Source organism: Cibotium barometz, chromosome 16 (genome assembly GCF_041138505.1).
Source record: "Cibotium barometz isolate CiBa-2024 chromosome 16, ASM4113850v1, whole genome shotgun sequence".
In the NCBI taxonomy this organism is placed as follows: domain Eukaryota; kingdom Viridiplantae; phylum Streptophyta; class Polypodiopsida; order Cyatheales; family Cibotiaceae; genus Cibotium; species Cibotium barometz.
Window position 1 is genome coordinate 48472579 of NC_141061.1, and position 24060 is coordinate 48496638.

Sequence of the window (24060 nt, forward strand, 5' to 3'; positions counted from 1 at the left end):
TGCTGGCTTCTTGATCCCATTGGCGTTACATGGACTGTCATAGCTATCTTGGTGTAGCACCACTCTACTTGCTCTTAATGCCTGCTCACTTTATCATAGCATCGACTCTATGCAAAATTATAAGGATCAAAAGCGTGAAGGTGGTGCCGGCAAAATAATATACAAAAAGGAGCTCCTATTGGTAGTTTAATCTACATAGGCATGACTCCCATGGAGGATGAAGAATGTAAAAATGAAAGGCACATATCATGACTAGCAAGTTCATAGAGGACATGGGAAGCACCTCCCCTCACTCTAGCATTGGAACACTAGCAAGTTCATAGAGGACATGGGAAGCACCTCCCCTCACTCTAGCATTGGAACACTAGCACACCATTTGCAATCACCTTATAGATACCTTACAAAGGTCACTAGCATGCCATTTTGTAATCACAAGTAAGAAACCTATAGAACGTGATAACACCATCACTAGCCACATTTGGCCTTGTAGAGGCCTTACAAAAGGTGCAGCAAGAAACCTATAGAACATGATGATGCCATCACTAGCCACATCAATTGACTAAAGAGCAATGACATCATCACTAGCCACATCAATAGAAGAAATAATTCTAGTAGCACCAATGAACTAAGGCCCAATATAGAGATAGACAACAATAGCCCTCCATGCATGCCCAAGCTGTGGGCAATAAGATAAGAATCCCTACCCATGAAGCCTAAACATTTGTGTTATAGGTTAAAACATGAGCAAAACAAACCAATGGGCGGAAACCCAATACACATAGCTCACCAACAATTACCCATGCATGCCCAAGCTGTGGGCAATAGGATTGCAATGTGGTAGCCCATGGGCATGCATAAATCTAACCTAGGTTATGTGTATGGGGCCAAAGGCCAAAGTGAATATAGGAGGCTAGACATGCATAGAGACCAAAGAATAAGTGAGTGTAAATAAGGATTCAAGTATATAAGTGAACTATAAGCCCTAATCATGGATATAGGAGGCTAGACATGTATAGAGGCCAAAGAATAAGTGAGTGTGAAACAAGGGTCCAAGTATATAAGTAAACTATAAGCCCTAATCATAATTACTCTTTTTAAGGTATGGCGGAGAGGTGGCACAAATCTCTCCTTAAATTTATAAACATATCTTTTGTACATATGTGTGTGAATGGGAAAATAAGAAAAAGAAAAAGACCATACGGGCAGAGATGTGACACAATTCTCTCCTTAAATTTATAAACATAGAGGAACGTGTCCTTCCCCCATTTGGAACATCTCTTTCAAGTGTTAAAAGTGTAGAGAATGGATTCTTCACAATAGTGCATAACATGGAACACTGTACTTACATTGTCATAGACTTGAACGTCTTGTTTTTTGTGCCTTTTATTTTGCACATAGTTTCTTCTTATTGTCTATATTATAAAATCTAAAATTTGTAAAAAGATAGATGAGAGAGAGAGAGAGAGAGAGAGAGAGAGAGAGAGAGAGAGAGAGAGAGAGAGAGAGAGAGAGAGAGAGAGAGAGAGAGAGGGTGATAGAAAAATACAAGAAAATAATAAAATAATTTAAAAAAAGGGTTGATGTGGATTTGAGTGAAGAGATTATTGAGGCCAAGTTTGTCAAATACCTTCTAGTTGCATCTTGTGAAAAGAGTGTCTCAATGTAGTGCATCCTCCACCAAGCTATGTATAGCCTAAGATGAGTGCACTCCAAAAAACCGCGTCTCAAAATTTTGTACGGGATAGAAAGAAAAACTACCCATATATATATATATATATATATATATATATATATATATATATATATATATATATATATATATATATATAGTGCTTATGAAGATTTGGTGAGGGATGGCTAACTAAGAGTGAGAAGGCTAGTGCCCAACATGGTGATCTATCTTTTGGTGTGGTAGACAAAAAAGGAAGAGTTCTCTGCTATGTGTCTCTGGCCCTCAACAATGGTTGCTATTATACAAGATGCTATGACATCTACAAGCCTTATCACATCCTCAAACTTGTCATTCATTCAAAAAAAAATAGAAAATCCAACTAAAAGTAGAACAAAAAATCTGACAAAAACCCTAAAGCAAAAAGCATAGAAAACCAAAACTCTAAAATCATTGAAAATGCGAAGAGCTAAAAAAAACCTAAAAGTATAGATTCAGCCTAAGAAACAAAAGGCTCTTGACTCCCAAAAGTAGAACACAAAACCCTAATAGCAAAATGGAAGTTATTGAGGGCACATACTCGGAGGCTTAGATGTAAAGAAAGCTGACTCGAAGGGGGAGGAGGTCGTCTTCTTCGAATATTTTTTGTTTGGTGAAATTTTGGAGACCACGAATTCACCTTGGTCTCATTGATGGGGGTGTAGTTGATGAGTGTGACATGCCCCACCATGAATGCCACCTTGATCTTGTTGATAGTTGATGACAATGCCCCCACTTGGCACCAATTCTCCTCGTCATGGAAGTGGTACTTCAATGTGCTTCTTGTACTTGGAGTGCTTGGAGAGACCCACCACCTCCACAACACCACCATCTTATTGTTGGGGGGAAGCACACACGACCTTGCCCTTGATCTTCTTAATGGCCTCCACTTGTAACCACTATCATGCCCTAGGGCATGCTACATTTAAACATGAAGGCACTGATATTGTGTTGAGATTTTCACCTTTGAAGCTCACTTGGGATAGAGTCAATTGTGATGCTAGCCCCATCGAGATAGACTTGCTGGCTTCTTGATCCCATTGGCGTTACATGGACTGTCATAGCTATCTTGGTGTAGCACCACTCTACTTGCTCTTAATGCCTGCTCACTTTATCATAGCATCGACTCTATGCAAAATTATAAGGATCAAAAGCGTGAAGGTGGTGCCGGCAAAATAATATACAAAAAGGAGCTCCTATTGGTAGTTTAATCTACATAGGCATGACTCCCATGGAGGATGAAGAATGTAAAAATGAAAGGCACATATCATGACTAGCAAGTGCATAGAGGACATGGGAAGCACCTCCCCTCACTCTAGCATTGGAACACTAGCACACCATTTGCAATCACCTTATAGATACCTTACAAAGCTCACTAGCATGCCATTTTGCAATCACCAAGTAAGAAACCTATAGAACGTGATAACACCATCACTAGCCACATTTGGCCTTGTAGAGGCCTTACAAAGGGTGCAGCAAGAAACCTATAGAACATGATGATGCCATCACTAGCCACATCAATTGACTAAAGAGCAATGACATCATCACTAGCCACATCAATAGAAGAAATAATTCTAGTAGCACCAATGAACTAAGGCCCAATATAGAGATAGACAACAATAGCCCTCCATGCATGCCCAAGCTGTGGGCAATAAGATAAGAATGGATAGCTATCAAATTAGGCACCCACCTTTACACACAGCCCTACCCATGAAGCCTAAACATTTGTGTTATAGGTTAAAACATGAGCAAAACAAACCAATGGGCGGAAACCCAATACACATAGCTCACCAACAATTACCCATGCATGCCCAAGCTGTGGGCAATAGGATTGCAATGTGGTAGCCCATGGGCATGCATAAATCTAACCTAGGTTATGTGTATGGGGCCAAAGGCCAAGGTGAATATAGGAGGCTAGACATGCATAGAGACCAAAGAATAAGTGAGTGTAAATAAGGATTCAAGTATATAAGTGAACTATAAGCCCTAATCATGGATATAGGAGGCTAGACATGTATAGAGGCCAAAGAATAAGTGAGTGTGAAACAAGGGTCCAAGTATATAAGTAAACTATAAGCCCTAATCATAATTACTCTTTTTAAGGTATGGCGGAGAGGTGGCACAAATCTCTCCTTAAATTTATAAACATATCTTTTGTACATATGTGTGTGAATGGGAAAATAAGAAAAAGAAAAAGACCATACGGGCAGAGATGTGACACAATTCTCTCCTTAAATTTATAAACATAGAGGAACGTGTCCTTCCCCCATTTGGAACATCTCTTTCAAGTGTTAAAAGTGTAGAGAATGGATTCTTCACAATAGTGCATAACATGGAACACTGTACTTACATTGTCATAGACTTGAACGTCTTGTTTTTCTGTGCCTTTTATTTTGCACATAGTTTCTTCTTATTGTCTATATTATAAAATCTAAAATTTGTAAAAAGATAGATGAGAGAGAGAGAGAGAGAGAGAGAGAGAGAGGGTGATAGAAAAATACAAGAAAATAATAAAATAATTTAAAAAAAGGGTTGATGTGGATTTGAGTGAAGAGATTATTGAGGCCAAGTTTGTCAAATACCTTCTAGTTGCATCTTGTGAAAAGAGTGTCTCAATGTAGTGCATCCTCCACCAAGCTATGTATAGCCTAAGATGAGTGCACTCCAAAAAACCGTGTCTCAAAATTTTGTACGGGATAGAAAGAAAAACTACCCATATATATATATATATATATATATATATATATATATATATATATATATATATATATATAGTGCTTATGAAGATTTGGTGAGGGATGGCTAACTAAGAGTGAGAAGGCTAGTGCCCAACATGGTGATCTATCTTTTGATGTGGTAGACAAAAAAGGAAGAGTTCTCTGCTATGTGTCTCTGGCCCTCAACAATGGTTGCTATTATACAAGATGCTATGACATCTACAAGCCTTATCACATCCTCAAACTTGTCATTCATTCAAAAAAAAATAGAAAATCCAACTAAAAGTAGAACAAAAAATCTGACAAAAACCCTAAAGCAAAAAGCATAGAAAACCAAAACTCTAAAATCATTGAAAATGCGAAGAGCTAAAAAAAACCTAAAAGTATAAATTCGGCCTAAGAAACAAAAGGCTCTTGACTCCCAAAAGTAGAACACAAAACCCTAATAGCAAAATGGAAGTTATTGAGGGCACATACTCGGAGGCTTAGATGTAAAGAAAGCTGACTCGAAGGGGGAGGAGGTCGTCTTCTTGGAATATTTTTTGTTTGGTGAAATTTTGGAGACCACGAATTCACCTTGATCTCATTGATGGGGGTGTAGTTGATGAGTGTGACATGCCCCACCATGAATGCCACCTTGATCTTGTTGATAGTTGATGACAATGCCCCCACTTGGCACCAATTCTCCTCGTCATGGAAGTGGTACTTCAATGTGCTTCTTGTACTTGGAGTGCTTGGAGAGACCCACCACCTCCACAACACCACCATCTTATTGTTGGGGGGAAGCACACACGACCTTGCCCTTGATCTTTTTTAATGGCCTCCACTTGTAACCACTATCATGCCCTAGGGCATGCTACATTTAAACATGAAGGCACTGATATTGTGTTGAGATTTTCACCTTTGAAGCTCACTTGGGATAGAGTCAATTGTGATGCTAGCCCCATCGAGATAGACTTGCTGGCTTCTTGATCCCATTGGCGTTACATGGACTGTCATAGCTATCTTGGTGTAGCACCACTCTACTTGCTCTTAATGCCTGCTCACTTTATCATAGCATCGACTCTATGCAAAATTATAAGGATCAAAAGCGTGAAGGTGGTGCCGGCAAAATAATATACAAAAAGGAGCTCCTATTGGTAGTTTAATCTACATAGGCATGACTCCCATGGAGGATGAAGAATGTAAAAATGAAAGGCACATATCATGACTAGCAAGTGCATAGAGGACATGGGAAGCACCTCCCCTCACTCTAGCATTGGAACACTAGCACACCATTTGCAATCACCTTATAGATACCTTACAAAGCTCACTAGCATGCCATTTTCAATCACCAAGCAAGAAACCTATAGAACGTGATAACACCATCACTAGCCACATTTGGCCTTGTAGAGGCCTTACAAAGGGTGCAGCAAGAAACCTATAGAACATGATGATGCCATCACTAGCCACATCAATTGACTAAAGAGCAATGACATCATCACTAGCCACATCAATAGAAGAAATAATTCTAGTAGCACCAATGAACTAAGGCCCAATATAGAGATAGACAACAATAGCCCTCCATGCATGCCCAAGCTGTGGGCAATAAGATAAGAATGGATAGCTATCAAATTAGGCCCCCACCTTTACACACAGCCCTACCCATGAAGCCTAAACATTTGTGTTATAGGTTAAAACATGAGCAAAACAAACCAATGGGTGGAAACCCAATACACATAGCTCACCAACAATTACCCATGCATGCCCAAGCTGTGGGCAAAAGAAAATAATAAAATAATTTAAAAAAAGGGTTGATGTGGATTTGAGTGAAGAGATTATTGAGGCCAAGTTTGTCAAATACCTTCTAGTTGCATCTTGTGAAAAGAGTGTCTCAATGTAGTGCATCCTCCACCAAGCTATGTATAGCCTAAGATGAGTGCACTCCAAAAAACCGCGTCTCAAAATTTTGTACGGGATAGAAAGAAAAACTACCCATATATATATATATATATATATATATATATATATATATATATATATATATATATATATAGTGCTTATGAAGATTTGGTGAGGGATGGCTAACTAAGAGTGAGAAGGCTAGTGCCCAACATGGTGATCTATCTTTTGATGTGGTAGACAAAAAAGGAAGAGTTCTCTGCTATGTGTCTCTGGCCCTCAACAATGGTTGCTATTATACAAGATGCTATGACATCTACAAGCCTTATCACATCCTCAAACTTGTCATTCATTCAAAAAAAAATAGAAAATCCAACTAAAAGTAGAACAAAAAATCTGACAAAAACCCTAAAGCAAAATGCATAGAAAACCAAAACTCTAAAATCATTTGAAAATGCTAAGAGCTAAAAAAAACCTAAAAGTATAAATTCAGCCTAAGAAACAAAAGGCTCTTGACTCCCAAAAGTAGAACACAAAACCCTAATAGCAAAATGGAAGTTATTGAGGGCACATACTCGGAGGCTTAGATGTAAAGAAAGCTGACTCGAAGGGGGAGGAGGTCGTCTTCTTGGAATATTTTTTGTTTGGTGAAATTTTGGAGACCACGAATTCACCTTGGGTCTCATTGATGGGGGTGTAGTTGATGAGTGTGACATGCCCCACCATGAATGCCACCTTGATCTTGTTTAAATCACATGGCTCTAGTTTCACATGCCAATTATGGGATCCCATGGATAGAGACAACACAAGGTCAAGTCACACACTCACAATAGAAAACAACACACAATTGAACAGAAAACAACACATAACTTGGACTTTAAAAGGTCCAATCATTAATGTTCAAGATAGGGATGATACCCTACTTCTAGGGGAATTTCCACCTTACTTGCTACATTTTAACTAAGCTAGTGATGTGCGCAGTGTGAGAGAGACTAACTGGTATGGACAATTACCTGTGTTTGAAGGCCATGTTGATTGGGAAAGTGTCAAAGAAGTTGTTGAGGAATGGATTGAGTATAATCATCAATGGTCAACATCAGAGTATTGAACAGGAATCAAAGTAATTAAGAGTAAATACTTTGATTAGGCACATTTGTAGAGAATGAAGAAAAAAACCCAAATCAATTTTATTGTACCTCTATTATTACTGTTGCTGAAGCTGATATGGAGAGTTGACCTTTGACTTTTTTTTTCCAGGTATCGAGTAGCTGCATCTCTCTCTCTCTCTCTCTCTCTCTCTCTCTCTCTCTCTCTCTCTCTCTCTCTCTCTCTCTCTCTCTCTCGTTGATATATAGGAGCAGATGATGAAAGCAATTGCTGCTCTACTGCTGTTGTGCAGCTCAAAGGCGGGTAGCTGTTGGCGATGCTAATTGAAGAAGTTGGCAAACAAGCAAGCAACACTTGACTACGTGGCTGCAATTCGTGTGGTTACGCAAGGTAATCTCCTGGTGGCCTACAACAGTAAGGCGGCATCGTTGTGCTTGGTTAAGCAACTACTACAAATCGGAATTGGGCGCTTTGTCGATCGAGTAGCTATCGGGACAAGACACTCACGCATTTCTCAGACGAGCAACGTTGAGCATAAGCGGGCAGGTGGACGATGTACAGTGTGAAGTCGGGCCACGCGACAGTCAATGCTCTGATACCATGTTGAAACAGGGATGAGCTATGGTGGCTTGAAGGTGAAGGCAAAAATGGCTATGGAGCTAGAGAGAGTGAAGTACATGACTCAATGATGTGACTATTGATTGATTTCTTTGATGAAGTACATGCACCTTTATAGGTTACAAAGGTTGCCTCAGTGACATCACTGCTTGCGTTATAAGTTATAACACACAAATATCTAAATGTGGAGAGATGTGATTGAGCCCGAGGATTTTGGTGCATCATGAAGATGTACTAGGATGTGCGCCACGTTGCCACATGTCTTCACTCTACGGGCATGACATATTAGGAGTTTCAGGATGGTTGGATGATGAATGGTAATGATCTTGGTGTTGATACATATGGCTATGTGGTAGATGTTGATCATGATTGTCATTTATGGGAAGCATTTTGCGAGTAATGGCATGACAGGATTGGGTCCTTGGAGGTGTCCGGACGTGTATGATGCGTGCTTACACATATGCCACTATCGCAGTGGTGTTCGCATGGAACTCAAAAGTTTCTATGACTCGGCCACGTCCCATTGACTTCATATCACCTACAGATCCATTCATTGTATTTTATGCAGGTGATGATGATGATGATTTGTCACACACATGATCATACACATGCACACAATGATATTGATACACATGCATATGGTGATGATATTGATACATATACACATGATGATGATACATGTGGTATTAATGTGTGAGTTAGATCATGTGGACATGATCTCGGGTGCAAGCATGGAACTAACCACATCGGGTGCAAGCATGGAACTAACCACATCGTGGGTGATAATACACATATAAAATCTACCTACCTTCCTAGGAATCATTTGGATGCATTAGATGATCATGAGCATGAGTACATGATTAGTGATATGTCCACCATTGGTGATACCTCACATGTAGGTTCATGTGATACTTTGAGCATAATGCTTGAGTTTCTTGTGTTAGATGTGTGAGGCTACTCTCCTAGGGTTTTCACATGTGGAGGCATTCATGATTCATCCACTACTCCTAGTTCTTATAGCTTTCATGGCAGCATTACTGTGGATATAGTTCATGTGTTTGAGTAGTCAGGCATTGCACATGAGGGTAGTAATTACATATTGAGGAGAGGCCCCATAGAAGAGACAAGATTATGCACATGGATCTGATCTTTATTAGATCATATGATGTGGATCTTGAGTTTGTATTTGATCTAGGCATCTTCTTTGATCCAATAATGATGGAGGCTGACTTATCATGGGATATGGATCATATAAAGGTACCATTGATAGAGATAGACTATACTTATGAGGATGACCTTGGAGACTTTGAGGATGCCATAATCAGTGACTTGGTTGATGATACTACTTATTTCTTATGTGTGGATACACTGTCAGTATTTAGTGATGATTATGCTAATGATGATCTTGTTGATCATGCTTTTACTCTGGATGATCATACCATGTAGATGATCTTGCACATGAGGATATGTTACATGGTATGGATCATGTTCCTATATATGAGATTGTAGTGGACCATGTCTTGGAGGATTCGAGTTATGCTACATGGGATGATGGCATTGGTTCACATTTGTTCTTGCATGATGTCAACTATGAGTTCTGTTCATTTGGCTCCCATGGCTATCGGCATGATCCTATCTTCTTTGGAGCATTGACATTTGTCTTTGGATGCATTATATGCTACTTGGGATGTATGGTATATGATTAGGGGCATGTCATTCAGATACACATTGTGATTTTTTGCTTACAGGGTGATTGTTTGTTCCAAGACCATTCCATGAGTTATGGGTTTATTTGGTGGATACATTGTATGTCATATTCGTATTATGGTCGCGACGATGGGAATGAGAGCGTTCTCCTTTGACTTGGGAGCTATTACTTACTTCCACTATTCATGAGGGCCATTACACATTGGTTTCGAGGATCCATGACATATGAGAGTGATTGCTTTGGAGTTTGCATAGCTTGAATTTCCCTTTGATCCAAGTGGTTGCATGGTTAGCCTCATCTTCGACAGTACACTCTTATCCTTTCCATTTGACCTTGGAGATTGACTATTCGACATACATATTAATATGGTTTTTGATTGCATACTTCTTGGCCAATTCTATGTCGTCACATATGGCCCATAGATTTAAGTTTCACTTTTGTATAAAGCCTCTTTGGTATATGCTATTTGTGCATGACCACCCTTTGATTTTGAGGACCAAATCATTGTAGGAGGTGATGGTTTGTAATGAAGTGATTTAAGGATACACATGCACATGGAACATGGACCTAGACACAGGAAACTTAGAGATTTTTACACATGTCGACACATGGACCTTGGGACTATAAAAGGCACATGTCTTGTGTGTTTGGCACCTTTTACCTATTTTCCTTTTGGACCCATTACACATATTAGCTTTTTACACAAGCTTTCATGGCTTTCTTCATGAACCTATGACTATTCTAGGCGTTGAACAAACTATGTGGAGTCCCTAGATCCCTCTCTTGCAGTTCTATAGCTTTTTACACAAGCTTTCATGGCTTTCTTCATGAACCTATGACTATTCTAGGCGTTGAACAAACTATGTGGAGTCCCTAGATCCCTCTCTTGCAGTTCTATAGTAGGCTTTAAAAACGAGTGTATTCCAGGTGAACTTTAAAAATTAAGCTTTGTTTTTTCAAAATGCCTATAAGACCATAAGTAGGCAACATTTTTAAAAACTTAATGTCTTGTGCTATGAGTAAGATACTTTTTTGAAACATATGAACTTTTTAGAAAGACTATTAAGGTCACATTATAAAAAAAACAATTTTCAAAGACCGTCTACATGTCGACCAGTTGTGTACTTTTCTAGTAATAGATATTTTTAGTGTGTGGGCTAGTATGGTGTGTAGCTAGGTGAAATTCCCATGTATGACTAGGAATGGAATAACACCTTGTAGAAAAAAAAGACTAGCTCTAATGTATCCTCTCCCTTCAAATTGTTGTGCAGCTATGCAATAAAGCTTCCATGAAGAAAATTACTTGAGAGAAAAAAAACATGACTTTTTACCTAATAGTCATCAATGAACATCTCCTTGTGCAGCTAGAGCGAAGATATACCAAAAATGTGATTTACCATCTTTCTAATGGATTAAACGAGTAAACCACACACCAATGTGAAGTATCGTGTAACCAATGATCAACCTCCACTAACCTTCCACCCACTTTTGACTCGCATTGAAATCTTGCTAGGTAGCTACTGTATGGCCACCTTTGCTCAACGCCACCAGCCGAGTGCTTCCTCGATGGCTGCTGTCATACAAAGATCTACATATCAATCTCAACCACCTCATAGGGAAACTTGTCGACCTTTGGGTAGGTCAACATCGTGATCATAAGAGAAAGGCTTAATGGCCTTGGAATTCACACCTAGACAATGGAGATGCTGCACTTGGTTACATCTCTCCCACTCCCTTACAACCAGCACTCATTTTCTCATTGAAAGTATGTCAACTTAGTTGACTATGCAATGTTCCAACTTCCACATTCTAAAACCTGTACATCCTCCTTGGGAGAAGCATTTCACACTTTGGGCATGAGTTGAAGGGAATCTTTCACACTAACTACCACCCTTTTTTTAAAATGTCATTTGGCCCATTGATTAATTATTCAACACAAAAGTGCATTGATCGGAAGCATCACGTGGAATGGTTTTCTTCGGAGAAAGGAGGCCGATTACCTGTGCTGCCCATCAGGTTGCAATAGAGACATAGCCTAGGTAAAGGCACATGGTGCACACATCTCACCAACTTACCCCCCTAATGAGTCCCTCCCCTACACATTGGTGACGAGGGAGTGTTAATTACCAAAAACATTAACTGCATCGAGTCTAAATTAGAAGGAACATTACATGATAATTCATGCATCCTTTAGGAAGAAAAGGTAAGCATTTTTGATCAACTTCCATTTCAGGGACTTGGAAATTAGTTGAAGCTGCTCTTCATAATCACAGAGTAATACAAAATTTGACCACCACCGCTGATTTGTTCCAACTCCCCTCTCACCCAATTTGTTTCATTTTTATGTACATGCTAAAGTTCTTGAGGGTTCATACAATACTCGACTAATTGCAACTAACACCTAGCTCTCAGAACCCCACCCAGTCAACAATAACTGGGAAAATTTTGTATACAAGTTACATGACTTAGTTTTTTCATCATCCAAATAAGATGACAGTGTCTACTTTCCAGCAACTCTGCACTGGCCTATTGAAGATTAACTTGTCAGAGGTGGCCCCCTGATCCCTACAAAAATAGCCTGCCAGAAAAGCATATAGATCACAGACGGTACAAAGTAGTAGCATGTTTGGTAATTACCAGCCATGTCGTTTCTGGAGCACTTCCACTTAGTTTTTACATCCTCCAAATAAGTTGACAGTATCTATTTTCCAGCAACTTTGCCATATGAATCCCGAAGAGTGTGACTGTTCTATTAAAGATTAGCTTTTCAGACGTTGTCTCTTGATCCACACAAAAATAGCCTGCAAGAAAAGCGTACATCAAAGACAGAACGAAGCAGTAGCATGTTTGGTAATACCAGCCACGTTGTTTCTGGAGGGCTTTGCACACTCCTCCAAGCAGCACGACATTATAGAAAACATGAACAATGCAGCACTCACACCATCTCTCCTACACAGGTTAGATGATGTTGATGCCAGCTAAATTTTTGTTGAGCAGCCACATATCCATATGTTCAATTCTGCTCATTATATTTGAAAATTTACAATTCGACCTCAGCCTCAACCAGTCCAAGATTAGCCTTGAGAAATCCACGGTTCTGTTATTAGAAGATATCAACTTCTAGTGCAGTAATGAGGCAAAAGGTGATACAAATATTATGTCATAAAAGAGTTATGAAAAATTTCAACAATTCACAAGGCCTAGTGATGAAAAAAATTCAACAAAAGACCTGGCACTTGATTCTAATTTGCAAAATAACATTTTCTATTTTGTTTATTTTCTTTTTGGCCCTCAAAAAGAATGAATTGTTCTCAATAAACGTTTAAATGCATCCAGCCTAAAAGTAAGAAACAAGACTACTGGTGGAGGAAAGTGTTTTCATATGAGGCTCAAGTTATTCTCGCCAACGCCCAATAAATCAACCTCTACTTATATTGCTTAGGTACTCATGCACAAGTCTTCCAAAGTGTCCTCTAATGAGTACTAGAAAAGAGCAGGAAGTCACCTGTTTAAAGAAGAGCATGTAGATCTGGTGAGAGGTGCATCTATCTCACCAGATTCATCCTTTTCATGTGCACGAAGTGCCTTGCTAGTACTACAGTTCTTTGGGGCATCAATCATGTGGCAGACTTGGATTGTCACTGGAAAAGCCTTCAGAATTTGTGGTCAGAAATTTATTGAAATCTGATAATGTATGGATTACAGGCACGGTACTTCCATTACTCATAAAATTTGCGGACATGATTATAAACCGTGAGGAGTTTACATAGTAGATGCCATGAGCATATGTTGGGAAAGGCCATGGTTACCATGGCATGGGAAAACAGTCAAGTTATGGCAGCCAGTTTGCAGAAGATGTATCTAGAAAAAAAGAGCAGTAAGGCATGCATAAGAGGGCATATGTGTGACAAGCAGAGATGGGCACTCCTACAACAAAAATTACAAAGAAACACAGATCGAAGCAACAACAACAGAAACTAGGCAGTGCTGCACGTGGTCAGTCACTCACAAGGTGCACATGGAAGCTAACTGTTACATCCCTAACTAGGTTAGGACTAGTGCTAGCTGGGGTTAGGATAACCGAGGTTAAGGAGATTGTTGAAACATGGCTGAGCAATGGTGGCTTGAAGGTGAAGGCAGCCATGGCTATGGAGTAGACAAAGATAGAGAGAGTGTTTAAAGAGAGAAGACAATGCTAGAGAGATGTGAAGTACACCGATCAATGATGTGACTGTTGATTGGTTTCTTCAATGAAGTACATGCACCTTTATAGATCTTACAAAGGTTACCTCAATGACATCACTACCTACATCATAACACACACAAATATCTAGATATTATAACCCCTTTAAGAGATGGTTCACACACAAGTACTACCACACTCATAAGAGAGGGTTAACACACAAGTAAGACCTTGATTCCCAACAAACCCGCCCTCAAGGGATTACCTCATGCTGTGTCAAGGATAAAACTAGACTCATCGTTTCACATGCCAGTTTCTCCTTGTCAAGGATAAATCACATGGCTCTAGTTTCACATGCCAATTATGGGATCCCATGGATAGAGATAACACAAGATCAAGTCACACACTCACAATAGAAAACAACACACAATTGAACAGAAAACAACACATAACTTGGACTTTAAAAGGTCCAATCATTAATGTTCAAGATAGGGATGATACCCTACTTCTAGGGGAATTTCCACCTTACTTGCTACATTTTAACTAAGCTAGTGATGTGCGCAGTGTGAGAGAGACTAACTGGTATGGACAATTACCTGTGTTTGAAGGCCATGTTGATTGGGAAAGTGTCAAAGAAGTTGTTGAGGAATGGATTGAGTATAATCATCAATGGTCAACATCAGAGTATTGAACAGGAATCAAAGTAATTAAGAGTAAATACTTTGATTAGGCACATTTGTAGAGAATGAAGAAAAAAACCCAAATCAATTTTATTGTACCTCTATTATTACTGTTGCTGAAGCTGATATGGAGAGTTGACCTTTGACTTTTTTTTTAAGGATACACATGCACATGGAACATGGACCTAGACACAGGAAACTTAGAGATTTTTACACATGTCGACACATGGACCTTGGGACTATAAAAGGCACATGTCTTGTGTGTTTGGCACCTTTTACCTATTTTCCTTTTGGACCCATTACACATATTAGCGTTTTACACAAGCTTTCATGGCTTTCTTCATGAACCTATGACTATTCTAGGCGTTGAACAAACTATGTGGAGTCCCTAGATCCCTCTCTTGCAGTTCTATAGTAGGCTTTAAAAACAAGTGTATTCCAGGTGAACTTTAAAAATTAAGCTTTGTTTTTTCAAAATGCCTATAAGACCATAAGTAGGCAACATTTTTAAAAACTTAATGTCTTGTGCTATGAGTAAGATACTTTTTTGAAACATATGAACTTTTTAGAAAGACTATTAAGGTCACATTGTAAAAAAAACAATTTTCAAAGACCGTCTACATGTCGACCACGAAAAACTAAGTTGTGTACTTTTCTAGTAATAGATATTTTTAGTGTGTGGGCTAGTATGGTGTGTAGTTAGGTGAAATTCCCATGTATGACTAGGAATGGAATAACACCTTGTAGAAAAAAAAGACTAGCTCTAATGTATCCTCTCCCTTCGAATTGTTGTGCAGCTATGCAATAAAGCTTCCATGAAGAAAATTACTTGAGAGAAAAAAAACATGACTTTTTACTTAATAGTCGTCAATGAACATCTCCTTGTGCAGCTAGAGCGAAGATATACCAAAAATGTGATTTACCATCTTTCTAATGGATTAAACGAGTAAACCACACACCAATGTGAAGTATCGTGTAACCAATGATCAACCTCCACTAACCTTCCACCCACTTTTGACTCGCATTGAAATCTTGCTAGGTAGCTACTGTATGGCCACCTTTGCTCAACGCCACCAGCCGAGTGCTTCCTCGATGGCTGCTGTCATACAAAGATCTACATATCAATCTCAACCACCTCATAGGGAAACTTGTCGACCTTTGGGTAAGGTCAACATCGTGATCATAAGAGAAAGGCTTAATGGCCTTGGAATTCACACCTAGACAATGGAGATGCTGCACTTGGTTACATCTCTCCCACTCCCTTACAACTAGCACTCATTTTCTCATTGAAAGTATGTCAACTTAGTTGACTATGCAATGTTCCAACTTCCACATTCTAAAACCTGTACATCCTCCTTGGGAGAAGCATTTCACACTTTGGGCATGAGTTGAAGGGAATCTTTCACACTAACTACCACCCTTTTTTTAAAATGTCGTTTGGCCCATTGATTAATTATTCAACACAAAAGTGCATTGATCGGAAGCATCACGTGGAATGGTTTTCTTCGGAGAAAGGAGGCCGATTGCCTGTGCTGCCCATCAGGTTGCAATAGAGACATAGCCTAGGTAAAGGCACATGGTGCACACATCTCACCAACTTACCCCCCTAATGAGTCCCTCCCCTACACATTGGTGACGAGGGAGTGTTAATTACCAAAAATTTTAACTGCATCGAGTCTAAATTAGAAGGAACATTACATGATAATTCATGCATCCTTTAGGAAGAAAAGGTAAGCATTTTCGATCAACTTCCATTTCAGGGACTTGGAAATTAGTTGAAGCTGCTCTTCATAATCACAGAGTAATACAAAATTTGACCACCACCGCTGATTTGTTCCAACTCCCCTCTCACCCAATTTGTTTCATTTTTATGTACATGCTAAAGTTCTTGAGGGTTCATACAATACTCGGCTAAATGCAATTAACACCTAGCTCTCAGAACCCCACCCAGTCAACAATAACTGGGAAAATTTTGTATACAAGTTACATGACTTAGTTTTTTCATCATCCAAATAAGATGACAGTGTCTACTTTCCAGCAACTCTGCACTGGCCTATTGAAGATTAACTTGTCAGAGGTGGCCCCCTGATCCCTACAAAAATAGCCTGCCAGAAAAGCATATAGATCACAGACGGTACAAAGTAGTAGCATGTTTGGTAATTACCAGCCATGTCATTTCTGGAGCACTTCCACTTAGTTTTTACATCCTCCAAATAAGTTGACAGTATCTATTTTCCAGCAACTTTGCCATATGAATCCCGAAGAGTGACTGTTCTATTAAAGATTAGCTTTTCAGACGTTGTCTCTTGATCCACACAAAAATAGCCTGCAAGAAAAGCGTACATCAAAGACAGAACGCATGTTTGGTAATACCAGCCACGTTGTTTCTGGAGGGCTTTGCACACTCCTCCAAGCAGCACGACATTATAGAAAACATGAACAATGCAGCACTCACACCATCTCTCCTACACAGGTTAGATGATGTTGATGCCAGCTAAATTTTTGTTGAGCAGCCACATATCCATATGTTCAATTCTGCTCATTATATTTGAAAATTTACAATTCGACCTCAGCCTCAACCAGTCCAAGATTAGCCTTGAGAAATCCACGGTTCTGTTATTAGAAGATATCAACTTCTAGTGCAGTAATGAGGCAAAAGGTGATACAAATATTATGTCATAAAAAAGTTATGAAAAATTTCAACAATTCACAAGGCCTAGTGATGAAAAAAATTCAACAAAAGACCTGGCACTTGATTCTAATTTGCAAAATAACATTTTCTATTTTGTTTATTTTCTTTTTGGCCCTCAAAAAGAATGAATTGTTCTCAATAAAGGTTTAAATGCATCCAGCCTAAAAGTAAGAAACAAGACTACTGGTGGAGGAAAGTGTTTTCATATGAGGCTCAAGTTATTCTCGCCAACGCCCAATAAATCAACCTCTACTTATATTGCTTAGGTACTCATGCACAAGTCTTCCAAAGTGTCCTCTAATGAGTACTAGAAAAGAGCAGGAAGTCACCTGTTTAAAGAAGAGCATGTAGATCTGGTGAGAGGTGCATCTATCTCACCAGATTCATCCTTTTCATGTGCACGAAGTGCCTTGCTAGTACTACAGTTCTTTGGGGCATCAATCATGTGGCAGACTTGGATTGTCACTAGAAAAGCCTTCAGAATTTGTGGTCAGAAATTTATTGAAATCTGATAATGTATGGATTACAGGCACGGTACTTCCATTACTCATAAAATTTGCGGACATGATTATAAACCGTGAGGAGTTTACATAGTAGATGCCATGAGCATATGTTGGGAAAGGCCATGGTTACCATGGCATGGGAAAACAGTCAAGTTATGGCAGCCAGTTTGCAGAAGATGTATCTAGAAAAAAAGAGCAGTAAGGCATGCATAAGAGGGCATATGTGTGACAAGCAGAGATGGGCACTCCTACAACAAAAATTACAAAGAAACACAGATCGAAGCAACAACAACAGAAACTAGGCAGTGCTGCACGTGGTCAGTCATCACAAGGTGCACATGGAAGCTAACTGTTACATCCCTAACTAGGTTAGGACTAGTGCTAGCTGGGGTTAGGATAACCGAGGTTAAGGAGATTGTTGAAACATGGCTGAGCAATGGTGGCTTGAAGGTGAAGGCAGCCATGGCTATGGAGGAGTAGCCAAAGATAGAGAGAGTGTTTAAAGAGAGAAGACAATGCTAGAGAGATGTGAAGTACACAGATCAATGATGTGACTGTTGATTGATTTCTTCAATGAAGTACATGCACCTTTATAGATCTTACAAAGGTTACCTCAATGACATCACTACCTACATCATAACACACACAAATATCTAGATATTATAACCCCTTTAAGAGATGGTTCACACACAAGTACTACCACACTCATAAGAGAGGGTTAACACACAAGTAAGACCTTGATTCCCAACAAACCCGGCCTCAAGGGATTACCTCATGCTGTGTCAAGGATAAAACTAGACTCATCGTTTCACATGCCAGTTTCTCCTTGTCAAGGAGGCTTTATACAAAAGTGAAACTTAAATCTATGGGCCATATGTGGCGACATAGAATTGGCCAAGAAGTATGCAATCAAAAACCATATTAATATGTATGTCGAATAGTCAATCTCCAAGGTCAAATGGAAAGGATAAGAGTGTACTGTCGAAGATGAGGCTAACCATGCAACCACTTGGATCAAAGGGAAATTCAAGCTATGCAAACTCCAAAGCAATGACTCTCATATGTCATGGATCCTCGAAACCAATGTGTAATGGCCCTCATGAATAGTGGAAGTAAGTAATAGCTCCCAAGTCAAAGGAGAACGCTCTCATTCCCATCGTCGCGACCATAATACGAATATGACATACAATGTATCCACCAAATAAACCCATAACTCATGGAATGGTCTTGGAACAAGCAAATCACCCTGTAAGCCAAAAATCACAATGTGTATCTGAATGACATGCCCCTAATCATATGCCGTACATCCCAAGTAGCATATAATGCATCCAAAGACAAATGTCAATGCTCCAAAGAAGATAGGATCATGCCGATAGCCATGGGAGCCAAATGAACAGAACTCATAGTTGACATCATGCAAGAACAAATGTGAACCAATGCCATCATCCCATGTAGCATAACTCGAATCCTCCAAGACATGGTCCACTACAATCTCATATATAGGAACATGATCCATACCATGTAACATATCCTCATGTGCAAGATCATCTACATGGTATGATCATCCAGAGTAAAAGCATGATCAACAAGATCATCATTAGCATAATCATCACTAAATACTGACAGTGTATCCACACATAAGAAATAAGTAGTATCATCAACCAAGTCACTGATTATGGCATCCTCAAAGTCTCCAAGGTCATCCTCATAGGTATAGTCTATCTCTATCAATGGTACCTTTATATGATCCATATCCCATGATAAGTCAGCCTCCATCATTATTGGATCAAAGAAGATGCCTAGATCAAATACAAACTCAAGATCCACATCATATGATCTAATAAAGATCAGATCCATGTGCATAATCTTGTCTCTTCTATGGGGCCTCTCCTCAATATGTAATTACTACCCTCATGTGCAATGCCTGACTACTCAAACACATGAACTATATCCACAGTAATGCTGCCATGAAAGCTATAAGAACTAGGAGTAGTGGATGAATCATGAATGCCTCCACATGTGAAAACCCTAGGAGAGTAGCCTCACACATCTAACACAAGAAACTCAAGCATTATGCTCAAAGTATCACATGAACCTACATGTGAAGTATCACCAATGGACATATCACTAATCATGTACTCATGCTCATGATCATCTAATGCATCCAAATGATTCCTAGGAAGGTAGGTAGATTTTATATGTGTATTATCACCCACGATGTGGTTAGTTCCATGCTTGCACCCGAGATCATGTCCACATGATCTAACTCACACATTAATACCACATGTATCATCATCATGTGTATATGTATTAATATCATCACCATATGCATGTGTATCAATATCATTGTGTGCATGTGTATGATCATGTGTGTGACACATCATCATCATCATCACCTGCATAAAATACAATGAATGGATCTGTAGGTGATATGAAGTCAATGGGACGAAGGCTGGTAGATGTCGTGGCCGAGTCATAGAAACTTTTGAGTTCCATGCAAACACCACTGCGATAGTGGCATATGTGTAAGCACACATCATACACGTCCGGACACCTCCAAGGACCCAATCCTGTCATGCCATTACTTGCAAAATGCTTCCCATAAATGACAATCATGATCAACATCTACCACATAGCCATATGTATCAACACCAAGATCATTACCATTCATCATCCAACCATCCTGAAACTCCTAATATGTCATGCCTGTAGAGTGAAGACATGTGGCAACGTGGCGCACATCCTAGTACATCTTCGTGATGCACCAAAATCCTCGGGCTCAATCACATCTCTCCACATTTAGATATTTGTGTGTTATAACTTATAACGCAAGCAGTGATGTCACTGAGGCAACCTTTGTAACCTATAAAGGTGCATGTACTTCATCAAAGAAATCAATCAATAGTCACATCATTGAGTCATGTACTTCACTCTCTCTAGCTCCATAGCCATTTTTGCCTTCACCTTCAAGCCACCATAGCTCATCCTTGTTTCAACATGGTATCAGAGCATTGACTGTCGCATGGCCCGACTTCACACTGTACATTGTCCACCTACCCGCTTATGCTCAACGTTGCTCGCCTGAGAAATGTGTGAGTGTCTTGTCCCGATAGCTACTCGATCGACAAAGCGCCCAATTCCGATTTGTAGTAGTTGCTTAACCAAGCACCACGATGCCGCCTTACTGTTGTAGGCCACCAGGAGACTACCTTGCGTAACCACACGAATTGCAGCCACGTAGTCAAGTGTTGCTTGCTTGTTTGCCAACTTCTTCAATTAGCATCGCCAACAGCTACCCGCCTTTGAGCAGCATCAGCAGCAGTAGCAGCAGCAGCAGCAGCAGCAACAATTGCTTTCATCATCTGCTCCTATATATCAACGACAAAGCGCCCAATTCCGATTTGTAGTAGTTGCTTAACCAAGCACCACGATGCCGCCTTACTGTTGTAGCCCACCAGGAGACTACCTTGCGTAACCACACGAATTGCAGCCACGTAGTCAAGTGTTGCTTGCTTGTTTGCCAACTTCTTCACAATTAGCATCGCCAACAACTACCCGCCTTTGAGCTGCGCAGCAGCAGCAGCAGCAATTGTTTTCATCATCTGCTCCTATATATCAACTAGAGAGAGAGAGAGAGAGAGGGGGAGAGAGAGAGAGAGAGAGAGAGAGAGAGAGAGAGAGAGAGAGAGAGAGAGAGAGAGAGAGAGATGCAGCTACTCTGGATGATCATACCATGTAGATGATCTTGCACATGAGGATATGTTACATGGTATGGATCATGTTCCTATATATGAGATTATAGTGGACCATGTCTTGGAGGATTCGAGTTATGCTACATGGGATGATGGCATTGGTTCACATTTGTTCTTGCATGATGTCAACTATGAGTTCTGTTCATTTGGCTCCCATGGCTATCGGCATGATCCTATCTTCTTTGGAGCATTGACATTTGTCTTTGGATGCATTATATGCTACTTGGGATGTACGGTATATGATTAGGGGCATGTCATTCAGATACACATTGTGATTTTTGGCTTACAGGGTGATTGTTTGTTCCAAGACCATTCCATGAGTTATGGGTTTATTTGGTGGATACATTGTATGTCATATTCGTATTATGGTCGCGACGATGGGAATGAGAGCGTTCTCCTTTGACTTGGGAGCTATTACTTACTTCCACTATTCATGAGGGCCATTACACATTGATTTTTGGCTTACAAGGTGATTTGTTTGTTCCAAGACCATTCCATGAGTTATGGGTTTATTTGGTGGATACATTGTATGTCATATTCGTATTATGGTCACGACGATGGGAATGAGAGCGTTCTCCTTTGACTTGGGAGCTATTACTTACTTCCACTATTCATGAGGGCCATTACACATTGGTTTCGAGGATCCATGACATATGAGAGTCATTGCTTTGGAGTTTGCATAGCTTGAATTTCCCTTTGATCCAAGTGGTTGCATGGTTAGCCTCATCTTCGACAGTACACTCTTATCCTTTCCATTTGACCTTGGAGATTGACTATTCGACATACATATTAATATGGTTTTTGATTGCATACTTCTTGGCCAATTCTATGTCGTCACATATGGCCCATGGATTTAAGTTTCACTTTTGTATAAAGCCTCTTTGGTATATGCTATTTGTGCATGACCACCCTTTGATTTTGAGGACCAAATCATTGTAGGAGGTGATGGTTTGTAATGAAGTGATTTAAGGATACACATGCACATGGAACATGGACCTAGACACAGGAAACTTAGAGATTTTTGCACATGTCGACACATGGACCTTGGGACTATAAAAGGCACATGTCTTGTGTGTTTGGCACCTTTTACCTATTTTCCTTTCACATATTAGCGTTTTACACAAGCTTTCATGGCTTTCTTCATGAACCTATGACTATTCTAGGCGTTGAACAAACTATGTGGAGTCCCTAGATCCCTCTCTTGCAGTTCTATAGTAGGCTTTAAAAACAAGTGTATTCCAGGTGAACTTTAAAAACTAAGCTTTGTTTTTTCAAAATGCCTATAAGACCATAAGTAGGCAACATTTTTAAAAACTTAATGTCTTGTGCTATGAGTAAGATACTTTTTTGAAACATATGAACTTTTTAGAAAGACTATTAAGGTCACATTGTAAAAAAAACAATTTTCAAAGACTGTCTACATGTCGACCATGAAAAACTAAGTTGTGTACTTTTCTAGTAATAGATATTTTTAGTGTGTGGGCTAGTATGGTGTGTAGCTAGGTGAAATTCCCATGTATGACTAGGAATGGAATAACACCTTGTAGAAAAAAAAGACTAGCTCTAATGTATCCTCTCCCTTCAAATTGTTGTGCAGCTATGCAATAAAGCTTCTATGAAGAAAATTACTTGAGAGAAAAAAAACATGACTTTTTACCTAATAGTCGTCAATGAACATCTCCTTGTGCAGCTAGAGCGAAGATATACCAAAAATGTGATTTACCATCTTTCTAATGGATTAAACGAGTAAACCACACACCAATGTGAAGTATCGTGTAACCAATGATCAACCTCCACTAACCTTCCACCCACTTTTGACTCGCATTGAAATCTTGCTAGCTAGCTACTGTATGGCCACCTTTGCTCAACGCCACCAGCCGAGTGCTTCCTCGATGGCTGCTGTCATACAAAGATCTACATATCAATCTCAACCACCTCATAGGGAAACTTGTCGACCTTTGGGTAAGGTCAACATCGTGATCATAAGAGAAAGGCTTAATGGCCTTGGAATTCACACCTAGACAATGGAGATGCTGCACTTGGTTACATCTCTCCCACTCCCTTACAACCAGAAAGTATGTCAACTTAGCTGACTATGCAATGTTCCAACTTCCACATTCTAAAACCTGTACATCCTCCTTGGGAGAAGCATTTCACACTTTGGGCATGAGTTGAAGGGAATCTTTCACACTAACTACCACCCTTTTTTTAAAATGTCGTTTGGCCCATTGATTAATTATTCAACACGAAAGTGCATTGATCGGAAGCATCACGTGGAATGGTTTTCTTCGGAGAAAGGAGGCCGATTGCCTGTGCTGCCCATCAGGTTGCAATAGAGACATAGCCTAGGTAAAGGCACATGGTGCACACATCTCACCAACTTACCCCCTAATGAGTCCCTCCCCTACACATTGGTGACGAGGGAGTGTTAATTACCAAAAACATTAACTGCATCGAGTCTAAATTAGAAGGAACATTACATGATAATTCATGCATCCTTTAGGAAGAAAA